At 34.4% G+C, this 14,972-nt stretch overlaps 1 long non-coding RNA gene across 1 annotated transcript; it reads right to left on the bottom strand.

The window, feature by feature from the left end:
- Positions 1-417: 417 nt before the first annotated feature.
- On the bottom strand, positions 418-9,946 carry LOC116632221. Its single transcript, XR_004299367.1, has 3 exons — positions 9,855-9,946; positions 640-684; positions 418-540 (listed from the first exon to the last, which is right to left on the bottom strand). It is a non-coding gene; the product is annotated as an uncharacterized LOC116632221 (long non-coding RNA).
- Between the last annotated feature and the right edge of the window lie 5,026 nt (positions 9,947-14,972).

The following is a 14,972-nucleotide window of genomic DNA, read 5'->3' on the forward strand; positions in this document are numbered from 1 at the left end:
TATATATACTTTTATAGAAATAAACTTAAAGTGTGAATAAAAATGTTTACGGAAAAATTAAAATTTCTAAAATTGAATCAAGAAGATATAGACAACCCATGTACATCAATGATCATGAGAAGAATTTAAAATGTCGTCAAACCTTATTTTTAGAATATGGCTCTAGGCCCCTTTAGTTTTTATACACAAATTATAGAAAATTACCAAGGAATTGGCGATTTTTAAACTATTAGTAATTGCTTTCACAGGCTAGAAAAGAATGTAAAACTTCAGACACCATTTTAAAAAGCTAATAAATCTTATATTGCACAAAATTAGAACATATCCCTCCCCCACAAAAAGCTCAAACTCACATTTGAAAAAAGGTTCCTATATGTAAAATTCTAGCAGAGACAAACCGAGAATACTAACCCCAACAGGAAGGTTCTGAGGTGATTCACCATTCCAGAAACTCTCCTCTCAGAGCTGTACTTCTCTCTCCCTGCAAAATGAACCTCTTAAGGGCCACCTCAGCACATGATGCAGATAAATGAACTCCCACTGTGGACAGACCTCAAGCAGTTTTAGTTTCTTGTTGATCATCAACAAATTTTAATTTTTCTAAGGCAGACAAATTTCTAGGGTGATAACTTCACTTACCAGAAGCACTGGGTCTCAGTCCCTCTTTGAGAAATGCTTACACAACTAGAATTCAAACACACAAACAGAAAAAGAGATAGACCATAAAATTCAGAGGAAGAAGATACTACTTCTGATAGGAAGAATAGGGAACAGGAAAGACAACATTTGAGTTGGTTCTTTAAATACAGTATTTGGACTTATTTGCATCATCACACAAGGAGAGGAATTTAAAATAGTCAAAGAATAAGAACCCAGGTCCAGTCAGTCATTATCGTAATAAATACATTGTCCAACTTAGGGTAGCCAGATAAGATACAGGCCATCAGATAAATCTGAATTTTAGATTAACAAAAAAATTAAGTTTAATTATGTCTAAAACATGCAGTATTCGGGAGAAACCATCACGGGGCCAGAGGTGGAATATCAGAAAGTTCAGTAGAAATGTCTTTCACACGCTTTTTGGACATTCATGAAATGTTTTGTTTTGACTTTCTTCCATTTCTTACCCCTCAACTCACTTAAAAATTCAGAGGGCACACTGGAAGTGCCCACCCAAGCACATTTCAGATACAACTAACTCTGGGATGAAAAAACGGAAGGACTCTTCTTTAGAGGCAAGCGTATGTAGGGAGGCCAACTATAGTTTCTGACAGGGCAGAGTGCACAGCAAGCTCTCAGAACTGGCAACTGCACACAGGGCCAGGCGAGGGAGTAAACTGCCAGGCTCAAGGTGAAGAATCCAGGAGCTTGGCAAAGACAGCCACATTTCCTTAGACACATGGCTGAATTGTGAGTTTTAAAAGGGAAATAGAATTGACCATTAAGGTATTTGGGATTTCTACCAAACTGTGTCCATGGCTGTGATAAGTATTTCCCAAGAATAGGTAATTCCACAGTGTAGCATAGCAGCTAAAAAAAATGAGGCCTAAAGTCAGACAGAGCTGGGTGTGAATCCCAATTCCATCCACCATGGGTTAAATGACCTTGGGCATAGTGCTTGTCATCTCTGCAGACTTAGTTCCCTTTCTGTAAAATAAGAATAATTACAAGGTTATTAAATGAGATAATATATATAAAGTGCCCAGCTCATAGTAGTTACTCAATAAGAAGTAATTATTATAATATTCCATTATTTTTGATGATACCAAAAGGCAAAACAAATTGCAAGGAGAAGGAGAACTGTTGATCTTCCTAGCATTTCTTCATTCCATTGGGAGAAATCAGGGATCTTGTGTCTAGAATCAAAGTCCCCATAATCTAGGATAAATCCTAGCTTCCCCAGGTGCTCTAATGTCTTTGGAGTGCTAGGATTATTCCCAGCTGGAAAAGGAAACCAGAGTTACCCACAGAGGGGTGAGCAGGGAGGGGTGGGAAAAATAAGCTCTAGTACTTGAATAGCTTCAAAATAGAAGGATTTTCAGAGGCAGGGGATTTCTGACATTCCAAGAAGATATTTGAGAACTATCTTTCCCCAGACGGAAGAAACTAGGTCATGTGCTCTTAACCCAATGAGGTTTAGGGTCACAGTTTAGTTGGCCTTAATTAGCTCCAAAAAAAGCCCAGAACTCCTGGGATTAATCCAAAATCAAGCAGAACTTCTAGTGGAGAGATCTAAGCTCCCAAATGTAAGTACAAGTTTCAGCACAATGAATGCAAATCTAGGACAGCTTCTGAACAATTACCATTTAACTAGCATTTACATGTCATAGGAACTAAATTTATCCTTACCACAACTCCTGTTTATAGAAAAGGCTCAGTTGCCACCAGAAAGTAAGCTTTGTGAAGGCATGGACGGTGCCCTTTACTGCCATATGCCCAAGGAATGGCAGAATACCTGGTACATAGTAGGTGCTCAATAAATATTCACTGAACTAAATCACTCAAAGCCACACGATGAGTTAGTAAAGGGAGCTGGGATTTTAACCTTGGTCTGACTCTAAAAATCACATTCACCTCTAAGTCATACTACCAGCCAAGGCAGACTTAGGTCAGAAAATATCCCAAGGCAAGCTCCTGCCTTGGGTTCTCCCTATAAGCTCTCCTGGGGTCCACCAAGCTGAACTAGGAGGACTACTTGAGGGTTACCCTTGGGAGAACTTTTGAATCTAGAAATTCTGGCAGATACTGCTGGTTGCTTCTTGATACCTATTTTTCCATTTTTCTCTTGATAAAAGAATCTTGAGTTATTCAGGTGACAAATTTTCCATTTTAAAATATTCACCTCCTAGATATACTTGGTATCTTAATTATGGTAATGATTTCATAATGAATTGTACAATTTATATACATGTAGTTTATTGTAAATAAATTATACTTAGAAAATACACACACAAACACAAAACATATACAGCCCCAGACTTCTTGTGATCCACTTCTGGCCAATGAAATATAAGCCTAAGTCTATTAGATGGAACTTCCATCAAAGCCATTATATTACTGTTTAGTTAGAATAAACATTTTATCTTTTTAGTTTCCTTTTTCTTTCTGCCTAGAGGGGGAACAGCCATTCTGAGAGAATGAGGACAAAAGTCTCAAGCTAATGCTGGTGAAACAGGAAGCTAGAAGGAATCTGAGTTTTTGATGACTGTCTGGAGATCCTGCACCATTTTGGTCTCTCCACCTCCTGATTTTTCTCATTTTGTAAGCCAAATAATATTTGGTTGACCTGAAATTGTATGGTTTCTTCATATGCTGTTTGCCATTACTGAATGACAATATTCCCAAGCAAAGCATAATGAAGATAACATTGCACCATTCCTCAAAAATCTTCAATTGTTGCTGAGTAAAATCCAAAGCCTCCCCAGTCCCATTTCCTACTATTGCATTCCATAAACATGTCCTTCCAGCACCAGCAGGCTCTTTGCCATGTTCCAAACAAGCAATATATTTTAAGATTAATGCTGTTCTCTCAACCTGATATATCTTTCTTCCATAATCTATTACAGATCCTGGAAGATTTGAAAAATTGATATAGGCCACAGTCAGCCAATGGAAGACTTGAGAAGAAAATTTATGTCTCCTTAATACAATCCAGACGCTCTTTGTCCTAAATACCCATTTCTGGAGTAGGAAAACCAAATGTTCTGCTAAGAGACCTGATTTACTCTTGGCTTTTCTTTGACATCAAAAGCTCTCACTTTAGAAAATAATAAATAGGGGCATCTGAGTGTTCAGTACATTCAGTGTCCGACTCTTGGTTTCAGCTCAGGTCATGATCTCAGGGCCGTGACATTGAGCCCTGCATTGGGCTCCATGGTCAGTGTGGAGTCTGCTTGAGATTTTCTCTCTCCCTCTGCCTCTGTCCCTTGCCCTGCTCACATGTTCTCTCTCTTTCAAAATAAATAAATTAAAATCTTTAAAAAAATGATAAATAATCATTTATTTGAAATATGTCAGAATGGAAAGGCTTATTTACAACAGCAGTCATGAGAAAAACTAGAATTTTAAGAATATATTTTCTTGTTCTAAAGTGTCTGATTATACCTGAAGGTATAGGGCTTCTGTTTTAGATATGTAATAGAACATATATGTGAATACGTTATTTTGTCTCATAGTAGAAACTCTAAAGGCTAAGCATTGTGTTCTCACATTCCCTGTGATGGCTAAACCCCAAAGTTATTGACCAAAATATTTCGTTTTCAGAGCTACTTATTATGTAACTAGGAGAAAGTAATTAAACCTTCCAGTTCATCCATCTGTCAAATAGAAGGAATATTATATTTGCCATCTGTCCAGCTTTTAGGTATGGCAAATATTGATGAGAGGATCTAAATTAAATATAGGGCATTATGTCAGTTCATTTAAAAGTTGATCAGCACTGAAAATTCTACAAATCAATTTTTGTTTATTGATTGTGTTTTTTGAAGTATTTCAAGTATAACAGAAACTAATTATTTGCTACCCATATCTAACAGATGTTAATATTAGTCCATCTTTGCTTCATATTTATTTATTCTTTATTCTTTTAATAAAGTATTCCAGATACAGCTAAAGTTCTAATTCCACTCACATGCCTTCCCATTCCTCTTTCCCCAGAGGTGTGCTGAAGTTTTGAGGAATCAATTATATGCAAGACTGCATAATTTTACTACAAATGTATGCATGAGTTAATATATAGTGTTATTTTGGTTTTTAAGTCCCACATATTTTATATCATATATACATATCTTTTAGTAATTTGCTTTTTGCATTGAATATTTTGTTTTTCAAATCTATTCATATTGACACATGCAGATTGATGCAAATGCTTCATTTTAACTGACCAATAATAATAACCTACAGTTAATTTATCTATTCAATGACCAGTGAACAATAGGTTGTTTTTCATTTTTTACTATTCTAAGCAATGAATACCCATGTACATACAAAGAAGTATTTCTCTAAAATACGTGACTGTACTTTGAAGTAGAATTGCTGTACACTTTTATAAAATTATTTTAAAAGCCCCCTAGGAATTTTGATTGGAACAGCATTGAATTTTTAGATAAATTGGAGACATTTAATATTTTTAGGAGTCTTTCCATCCATGAATATGGTATGTCTCTCCAAATGCTTATATCATGTCTTTTATGACTTTAAAAAAAGTTTCATAATTTCCTGTATGAAGAAAGGAAAAATTTTTGTGACTTTTTTTTCCTAGGCATCTTATACTTTCTCTTTCTCTCTCTGTACCCTATTCTGCACTCTCCTTTTCTTAGCTTGTTGCTTTTTTGAGTTATATCATTTTCTATATTACATTTATACAAGGTTGTGCTATTACATACAAACTCTACTGAGTTATGTTTTTTTTAAGGTTTTATTTATTTATTTGACAGAGAGACAGAGAGTACGAGCGGGGAGAGGGGCAAAAGGAGAGGGAGAAACACTCTCTGCTGAGCAGGGAGCCCAATGCAGGGTTCAATCCCTGGACCCTGAGATCATGACCTGAGCCAAAGGTGGATGCTTACCCAACTAAGCCACCTAGGCACCCCACTACCAAGGTTTTTTAATGTTGAATTTTTGTTAATTTTCTATTCATAAAATTAGCTGAATGCTATCTAAAAAGCCATTAAACCACAAGGAAAGAGAGCAAGAGAGGAAGAAAGGGAAAAAGAACTACAAAAACAACTGTAAAACAAATAACAAAATGGCAATAAGTATATACCTATCAATAACTACTTCAAATGTAAATGGACTAAATGCTCCAATCAAAAGACACAGGATGACTGAATGGATAAGAAAGCCAGATCCACCTACATGCTGCCTACAAGAGACTTACTTCAGACCTAAATACACATGCAGATTGAAAGTGAAGGGGTGGAAAAATATATACCATGCAAATAGAAGCAAAAAGAAAGCTAGGATAGCAATACTTATGTCAGACAAAACAGACTTTAAAACAAAGACTGTGACAAGAGACAAAAAAGGACACTACATAATGATAAAAGGAATAATCCAACAAGAGGATATAACAATTATAAAAATCTTGCACCTAACATGGGAGCACTTAAGTACACAGAGCACCTATTAACAGAGATAAAGGAAGAAACTGATGGTAATACAATAATAAGTGAACCTTAATACCCCACTTACAGCAATGGACAGATCATCCAGGCAGAAAATCAACAAGGAAACAGTGGATTTGAATGACACATTAGACCAGACGGACCTAACAGGTATATTCAGAACATTTCATCACAAAAACATCAGACTACACATTCTTTTCAGGTGCACATGGAACATGCTCCAGAACAGATCATGTGTTAGGTTACAAAACAAGTATCAATAAATTTAAAAAGATTGAAATCATACCATGCATCTTTTCTGACCACAACAGTATGAAATTAGGAATCAATCACGAGAAAAATCTGGAAAGTACAAAAATGCATGCAGGGTAAATAACATGCTACTAAACAATGAATGGATCAACCAAGAATTCAAAAAGGAAATAAAAAACACATGGAGACAAATGAAAATGAAAACACAATAGTCCAAAGTCTTTGGGATGCAGCAGAAGTGGTTCTAAGACAGAAGTTCATAGCAATATAGGCCTACCTCAAGAAATATAACCTTACACCTAAAGAAGCTAGAAAAAGAACAAAAAATCCCAAGGTCAATAGAAGGAAAGAAAAATAAAGATTAGAGAAGAAATAAGTGAAATAGACAGCAAAACAAAACAAAACAAAACAAAAAACAATAGAACAGTTCAATAAAATCAGGAGCTGATTCTTTGAAAAGATCAACAAAATTGATAAAACTTTAGCCAAACTCATCAAGAAAAAGAGAAGACTCAAATAAATAAAATCAGAAATTGGAGGAGAGGAGAAATAACAATCAACACCACAGAAATATAAAGCATTATAAGAGAATTATAATCTCTTATAAAATTACATGGCAATAAGTTGGACAACTTAGAAGAAATGGATAAATTCCTAGAAATATATAACCTTCAAAAACTGAATCAGGAAAAAATAGAAAATTTGAATAGACAAAGTACCAGCAATGAAATTGAGTCAGTAGTCAAAAAGCTCCCAACAAACTAGAGCCCAGGACCAGATGGTTTCATAGATGAAATCTACCAAAGATTTAAAGAGTTATTACCTATTCTTCTCAAACTATTCCAAAAAATAGAAGAGGAAGGAAAACTTCCGGATTCGTTCTACAATGCCAGCATTACCCTGATATCAAAACCAGACAAAGACATTACCAAAAAAGAGAACTACAGGCCAATATCTCTGATGAACACAGATGCAAAAATCCTCAACAAAATAGTAGCCAAACAAATCCAAGGATACAATGAAAAAATCATTCACCACCATCAAGTGGGATTTATTCCTTGGATGCAAGGATGCTCAATCTTGCAAATTGATCAATGTGATATGTGACATCAATAAGAGAAAGAATAAAAACCATATGATCATTTTAATAAATGCAGAAAAAGCATTTGACCAAGTAAAACATCCATTCATGATGACTCTAAAGTAGGTTTAGAGGGAACATATCTCAACATAGTAAAGATAATATATGAAAACCGAAAGCTAACATACTCAATGGTGAAAAACAAAATTTTCCCTAAGATCAGGAAGAAAATAAGGATGTCCACTCTTACCACTTTTATTCAACATAGTAGTGGAAGCCCTAGTCACAGCAATCAGACAAGAAACAGAAATAAAAGGCATCTAAATTGGTAAGGAAGAAGTAAAACTTTCACTATTTGCAGATGACATGATATTCTATATAGAAAACCCTAAAGACTTCACCAAAAAACTACTAAAACTGGTAAATGAATTCAGTAAAGTGACAGGATACAAAATTAATATGTAGAAATCTGTTGCATTTCTATACACTAATAATGAAGTAGCAGAAAGAGAAATTAAGAAAACAAACCCATTTATAATTGCTAAAAAAAAAAAAAAAAAAACAACCTAGGAATAAATTTAACCAAGGAAGTAAAAGACCTATACCCCCAAACCTGTAAAACAGTGATGAAAGAAATTGAAGATGTCACAAATAAATGGAAAGATGGTCCATGCTCAAGGATTGGAAGAACCAATATTATTAAAATGTGCATACCACCTATAGCAATCTGCACATTTAATGCAATCTCCATCAAAATACCAATAGCATTTTCCACAGAACTAGAACAAATAATCCTAAAATTTGTATGGAACCACAAAGACCCTTAATAGCCAAAAACAATCTTGAAAAAGAATAACAAAGCTGGAGGTATCAGAATACCAGATTTCAAGATATACTACAAAGCTATAGTAATCAAAATAGTTTGGTACTAAAACAAAAATAGACACATAGATCACTGGAACAGAATAGAGAGCACAAAAATAAACCCATGCTTATTTGGTCAATTAATCTATGACAAAGGAGACAAGGAGATACAATGAGGAAAAGATGATCTCTTCAACAAATAGTGGTGGGAAAACTAGACAGCTATATGTAAAAGAATGAAACTGGACCACTTTCTTACATCATACACAAAAATAAACTCAAAATGAACTAAAGACCTAAATGGGAGACATGAAACCATAAAACTTCTAGAAGAAAACAGGCAGTAATTTCTTTGGTATCAGCTGTAGTAACATTTTTCTAGATATGTCTCCTCAGGCAAGGGAAACAAAAGCAAAAATAAACTATTGGGACTACACCAACATAAAAAGTTTCTGCATAGTGAAAGAAATCATCAACAAAATGACAAGGCAACCTATTGAATAGGAAAAGATATTTGTAAATGACATATCTGATAAGGGGTTAATATCTAAAATATAAAAGAACTCATACAACTCAACATCAAAAAAACCCCACAAATAATCCTATTTAAAAAATGGGCAGAGAGCCTGAATAGACATTTTTCCAAAGATGACATACAGAGGGCCAATAGACACAGGAAAAGATGATCAATATCACTTATCATCAGGGAAATACAAATCAAAACCAAAATAAAATATCATTTTACACCTGTCAGAATGGCTAGAATCAAAAAGATGAGAAATAACAAGTGTTGGCAAGGATGTGGGAAAAAAAGGTGCCCTTGTACACTGTCAATAGGAATGCAAATTGGTATAGCTACTGTGAAAACAGTATGGAGGTTCCTCAAAAAATTAAAAACAGAAATACCATATGATCCAGTAATTCCACTAGTGGACATTTACTCAAAGAAAATGAAAATACTAATTGGAAAAGATATATGCACTCCTATGTTTATTGCAGCATTATTTACAATAGCTAAGATATGGAAGTAACACAAGTGTCCATCCATAAACGAATGGATAAAGAATATGTGAGATACACACACACACACACACACACACACACACACACACACACACACACACACAGGAACATTACTCAGCCATAAAAAAGAATGAAATGTACCCATTGGTAATGACATGGATGGACCTAGAGGGTATAATGCTAAGCGAAATGAATCAGAGAAAGACAAACACCATATGATTTCAGTCTATGTGGAATTGAAGAAACAACACAAACATACAAGAGTAAAAAAGAAACAAATGAAAAAACAGACTTTTAAATACAGAGAACATACTGGTAGTTGCTAGAAAGGAGGTCGTGGGAGGATGGGTGAAATAAAGAGGATTAAGAGTACACTTCTCATGAGCACTGAATAAGGTATAGCGTTGTTAAATTATATTATACACCCGAAATTAATATAACACTGTATGTTAATTATACTTCAGTAGAAAAAATAATAAGAAAAAGATAAATTCTAAAGGTTCTCTTACCTACGGATATTTTTGGATTTTCCAAATGTCCTTATCTACAGATTCCCATGGATTTTCTTTCAAGCAAACATATTAATTGTGGAGAAGTAAAAAATCACTTCTTTTTAGACATTTTTCAAACTTTTATTCTATATAATGCTGTAAATCCTAGCTGACAAAATAAAACAAGAAAATAAATAAATCATTAGTTTAAAAAATGAATTTCAACTATTAACAGGAACTTTAAACAATCATCTCCCTTGATGAGGCAGCACATAATGAATACCTACCATCTATTAGTACAATTAGCTGTTTCTGTAAGACCTGAGGCCAATAATCAAAATTAACTGTAAATACTTAAAGCAACTTTTTAAAGATGCAAATTCATGGTCATTTCCTAGTCTGCTGTTATTATTTGTTTATCTAATCCATTTGGGGTCATTTTACTAAAGACAGAGACAACCTCTTAACAGCTCCTTTCCCAAAATATCATCTTTTACTCATGAACAGTGTATATTTAATAAGATTATCATAAACATGAAAAACGTTTTCTAATGGAAACTTCCTTGTAAATGGTAAATTCCCACACTAATCCATAAAAAACTACTTAATCCATAATATACCAAAAGTAAGTACAAAACACTCTTTTAGCTATACAAACCATCCCATATAACCTATTTTTATAATGGTAATTTATAAGGTGACTTTTAAGGTCCTTATTACAAAGACAAAGATTTGTGCATTTGTTGAAAAAGAAAGGGAGATAATCTTGGGCCACAACCATTTGTCTACTGTTTAATTTAGACCTTTTAGATAAATTAAACTATTTTCATTTAAAATTATAATAGAAATGCTTTAAATTAAGTTTTGTTATTTTCTAGGGACTTTGTAGGACAGAAATCATAAATCCAAACAGGGGTTTTCTACTCTCAGTGTTCTCAAATTTAGTTACATAAGAATCACCTAGATAACTATAGGAGGTGATGGATATGTTAATTAGCTTGATTGTGGCAATTATTTCACAATGTATGTGTATATCAAAGTGTCAAATCCAAGTCCTCATCCTTAAATATATACAATTTTTATTTGTCAATTATACTTCAATAAAATGGGTAGGGGGTAAGAATCAAATAGTGACATTATTAAAATCACAGATTCCTTCAATCTTTTATCACCCTCATCCTCAAAAGACATTGATTCACAGCTATTGTGTGGCACTGATACATTTTCATTTTTAATAAGTACTCTCCCCTCAAAATGCTGATGGGAATTGACCCCAGATCAAACTTTGAAAAGTACTTTTCTTGATAAAGTATGTACCCAAGGCTGTGGCCTATATCAAATCTCTGATTTTTCAATCCTTGTATCACCAAGATGTACCAGATTTTTCTTTAAAGCACAATGGCTTGATTGGTACCCCTTTCATCTCCCCATCCAATCCTGATCAATAAAAATAGCTTTGGCATCCACTTACAATAAAGATTGGCATGCTGCACCAGGTTCTTTTTTTACATAACCTCCTGGTAATCTCCTCTGTTCATACATTCAGTGCCTTAGTGGTCAGCACCTAAATCTGGGTAACTGCCAAAATTCAATATGCATTTTTTTAATGTTTTTATTTAAATCTATTCATTGTTGTTCCACAATGAATACGATAAATCATAAAGTTTTACCCAGTGTCATTGTTTTCATGTTAATATATCATAATTATTTTTAACAGCTTTATTGGGATATAATTTATGCCATAAAGTTTACCCACTTAAATGTGTTCAAGTAGGGGCACCTGGGTGGCTCAGTCATTAAGCATCTGCCTTTGGCTCAGGTCATGGTCCCAGGGTCCTGGGATCGAGCCCCGCATCAGGCTCCCTGCTCGGCAGGAAGCCTGCTTCTCCCTCTCCAACTCCTCCTGCTTGCATTCCCTCTCTCGCTGTGTCTCTCTCTGTCAAATAAATAAATAAAATCTTTAAAATAAATAAATAAATAAATAAAATCTTTAAAAAAAATGTGTTCAAGTATACAATTCAATGGTATTTAGAATATTTACAGAATTGTGCAACCAAGACCATAATCTAATTTAAAAACATTTTTATCACCCCAAAAAGAAGTCCCACATCCATTAGCAGTCACTTCTCATCCGATACCCCACCTTTCCCACAAACCCTAGTCAACCATTAATCTATTTTCTGTCTCTAAAAGATTTACTTATTCTGTGTTTTTTATATAGGTGTAAACTTACAACATGTGGTCTCTTGTGACTGACTTCTTTCACTCAGCATAACATCTTTGAAGTTCATGCAAGTTGTAGCACATATCAGTAGTTCATTCTTTTTTATGGCCAAATAATATTCCATTGTATAGGTATGTAATATTGTGTCTATCCATCCATCACTTGATGAACATTTAGGCAGTTTATTTTTGGCTATTATGAATAATACTACTATAAACATTCATGTACAAGTTTTTCTTTAGACATACATTTTCAATTCTCTTGGGTATATACCTAGGAGTAGAATTGCTGGGTCGTTTGGTAACCTTATGTTTTAATATTTTGAGGAGCTGCCAAACTGGCTATACTATTTTACATTCCTACCAGCAATCAATGAGGGTTCCAATTTCTCCACATCTTTAATAGCACTTGTTACTGCCTTTTTTATTATAGCTATTCTAGTAAATGTGAAGTAGTATCTCATTGTGGTTTTGATTTGAATTTCCCTAATGGCTAATGATGTTGGGCATTATTTCATATGCTTGTTGGTAATTTGTATCTTTTTTAAAGAAATGTCTATTTTTATCCTTTGCCCATTTTAAAATTGGATTGCCATTTTGTTTTGGAGTTGTAACAGTTCTTTATATAGTCTGGATTTATTTTCTTTCTTTTTTTTTTTAAAGATTTTATTTATTTATTTGACAGAGAGAGAGACAGTGAGAGAGGGAACACAAGCAAGGGGAGTGTGAGAGGGAGAAGCAGGCTTCCCGCTGAGCAGGGAGCCCGATGCGGGGCTCGATCCCAGGACCCTGGGATCATGACCTGAGCCGAAGGCAGACGCTTAGCGACTGACTGAGCCACCCAGGCGCCCTGGATTTATTTTCAAATATATGATTTGCAAATATTTTTTCCCAGTCTACAGACCATCTTTGTACCTTCCTGATGGTGTCCTTTGAAGCAGAAAAGTTTTTAATTTTGATGAAGTTGAAGTTAACAGTCTTTTATTACTTGTGCTTTTCCTGTTGTATCTAAGAAATCATCACCTAACCCAGGATCATGGAGATTTACTTCTGCATTTTCTTCTAAGTTTTATTGCCATGATGATTTTTATAGATGCAACTGAATGGGAATTGAAATCTAAAGTGGTATGATTAGAGAGCTATCAAGAGAAAATATTTCAGTTACTTAACTTTAGAGATAATAATTACTAGGATTATAGGATAGTTCCTGGGTATTAACTCTATAGATATATTGATAAAAAGACAGTAATAATAAAGAGAGAACTGCAAAATCATGGCAGGCCTAAAAGGACTTCAGGAGTAGGTAGCAAACTTGGATTGGTGAGAAGTCATAGGAGGACTTTGTCCCTCTGCCCAGGGCAACTGTGGGGGACACTCCAAGGCAGTTCTTACAGTTGCCAACAATAGGCAAAAAATCAAGAAACCTAACTCCTGCTCTCATACTGCAGGACATTGGCTAGAGAGAATGGAGTCATTCCAGGCTGTACAAGAAGTACAGGCTTGGACCCATGCATACTTGATCATTCTTTGTCACTGTGAGAATGGGAGGTTTATTTTTCTTCAGATGATAGAGAGCTATGTCTGAGCAAAAGAAACTATCTGCTTTGTCACTGTGCCTGGCACTCTATTGATGCTGGCTACCTCTCAGGCCCAGTGGCCAAATACCAAAGATCATTGATCAACTATTCTCCATATACAGGTGGGAAGAAGGATCATAAGAATACTTTTTTTTTTCATAATAGAAGGAACATACGTAAGGATAAAAGAAGAATTTACTGATGACCTGTCAAAGTAACTATCAGAGAAATCATTTTGAATCCAGTTTTCCCCCTTCACATTTCCTACACTGTGCAAAGGAGAAATGTCTCTTAATTCAGTGAATGGATCATCTGAGTGAAAAACAGGCCACATTATGTTAAAACATTATTCCTTCCCTTCAAAACACAATACAAAATAATCATGCATAATGTTCACTATGAACTATTTTATACATTGCACTACACATTCAATACAGTTAGAATCCTCAATTATCCTATACTACTACCATGGTTACTGGACTCAGGAAGGTATCATGATTTAACATCTGAATTTCTTTGCTTCCTAAAGCTTCATTATCCTTATTCTGTTGCTACTGCCATGGAAATCACATCTCTTTTTCCAATGGACACTTCAGAAACTAAGTCACTGTACTATGAAGGTACTGTAGAAGGCATCATTCATGGAAATCAAACTCAATCACAATATAATGATGAAGTGTAAAAGGTCATTTGACAGACTAGTAGAAAACAAGATATCTTCTAAAGACCTGATGGAGAAAAGAACAAAGTAGACTTCGTATCTGGCATCCTTCATGTAATAAGCTAGAAGTAGTCTTAACACATGATTTGATATGTATTCATAGCACATGATCATTCTCTATTCTGGACAGAAAGAGAGAACATTTAGAAGAAAAGCCATTCTCACCTAAGTGGAATGGTTTGATAGCTCCTCTCTTAAAGCCAGGCAATGGATACCTTGAATTTTTGAGTATTTCAACTCTAAAATTCTATGGTGACATAAAATGGTTGTTTTAAAGATAGAGAAAACCAATCAGGTATGTTTTTTATTACACAAAAATAATTGGTAGATCCAGGAACAGAGCTAAAATTTCAAATCATTTTGGTCCAGAATTTCATATATTTTGAGATATTGTTACTTATATGTTGTATTCTTCTTTTTTCACTAAATATTTGCCTGTATTTTTCCCATTTTGATATAATTTTATCTACTTCTTCCTTAAAACAATCTCCAGGACAAGAATTTGAGGTTTTGAAATACAATCAGCTTTGCAAACATGTTGCAAATTCTCTTAGTATTAATGTGACTCAAAATAGTTACCTCTTCTTCTCAAATCAAGGCTTTTAATATAAAAAC

This window comes from Phoca vitulina, unplaced genomic scaffold (genome assembly GCF_004348235.1).
Source record: "Phoca vitulina isolate PV1807 unplaced genomic scaffold, GSC_HSeal_1.0 scaffold6, whole genome shotgun sequence".
NCBI classification, from domain to species: domain Eukaryota; kingdom Metazoa; phylum Chordata; class Mammalia; order Carnivora; family Phocidae; genus Phoca; species Phoca vitulina.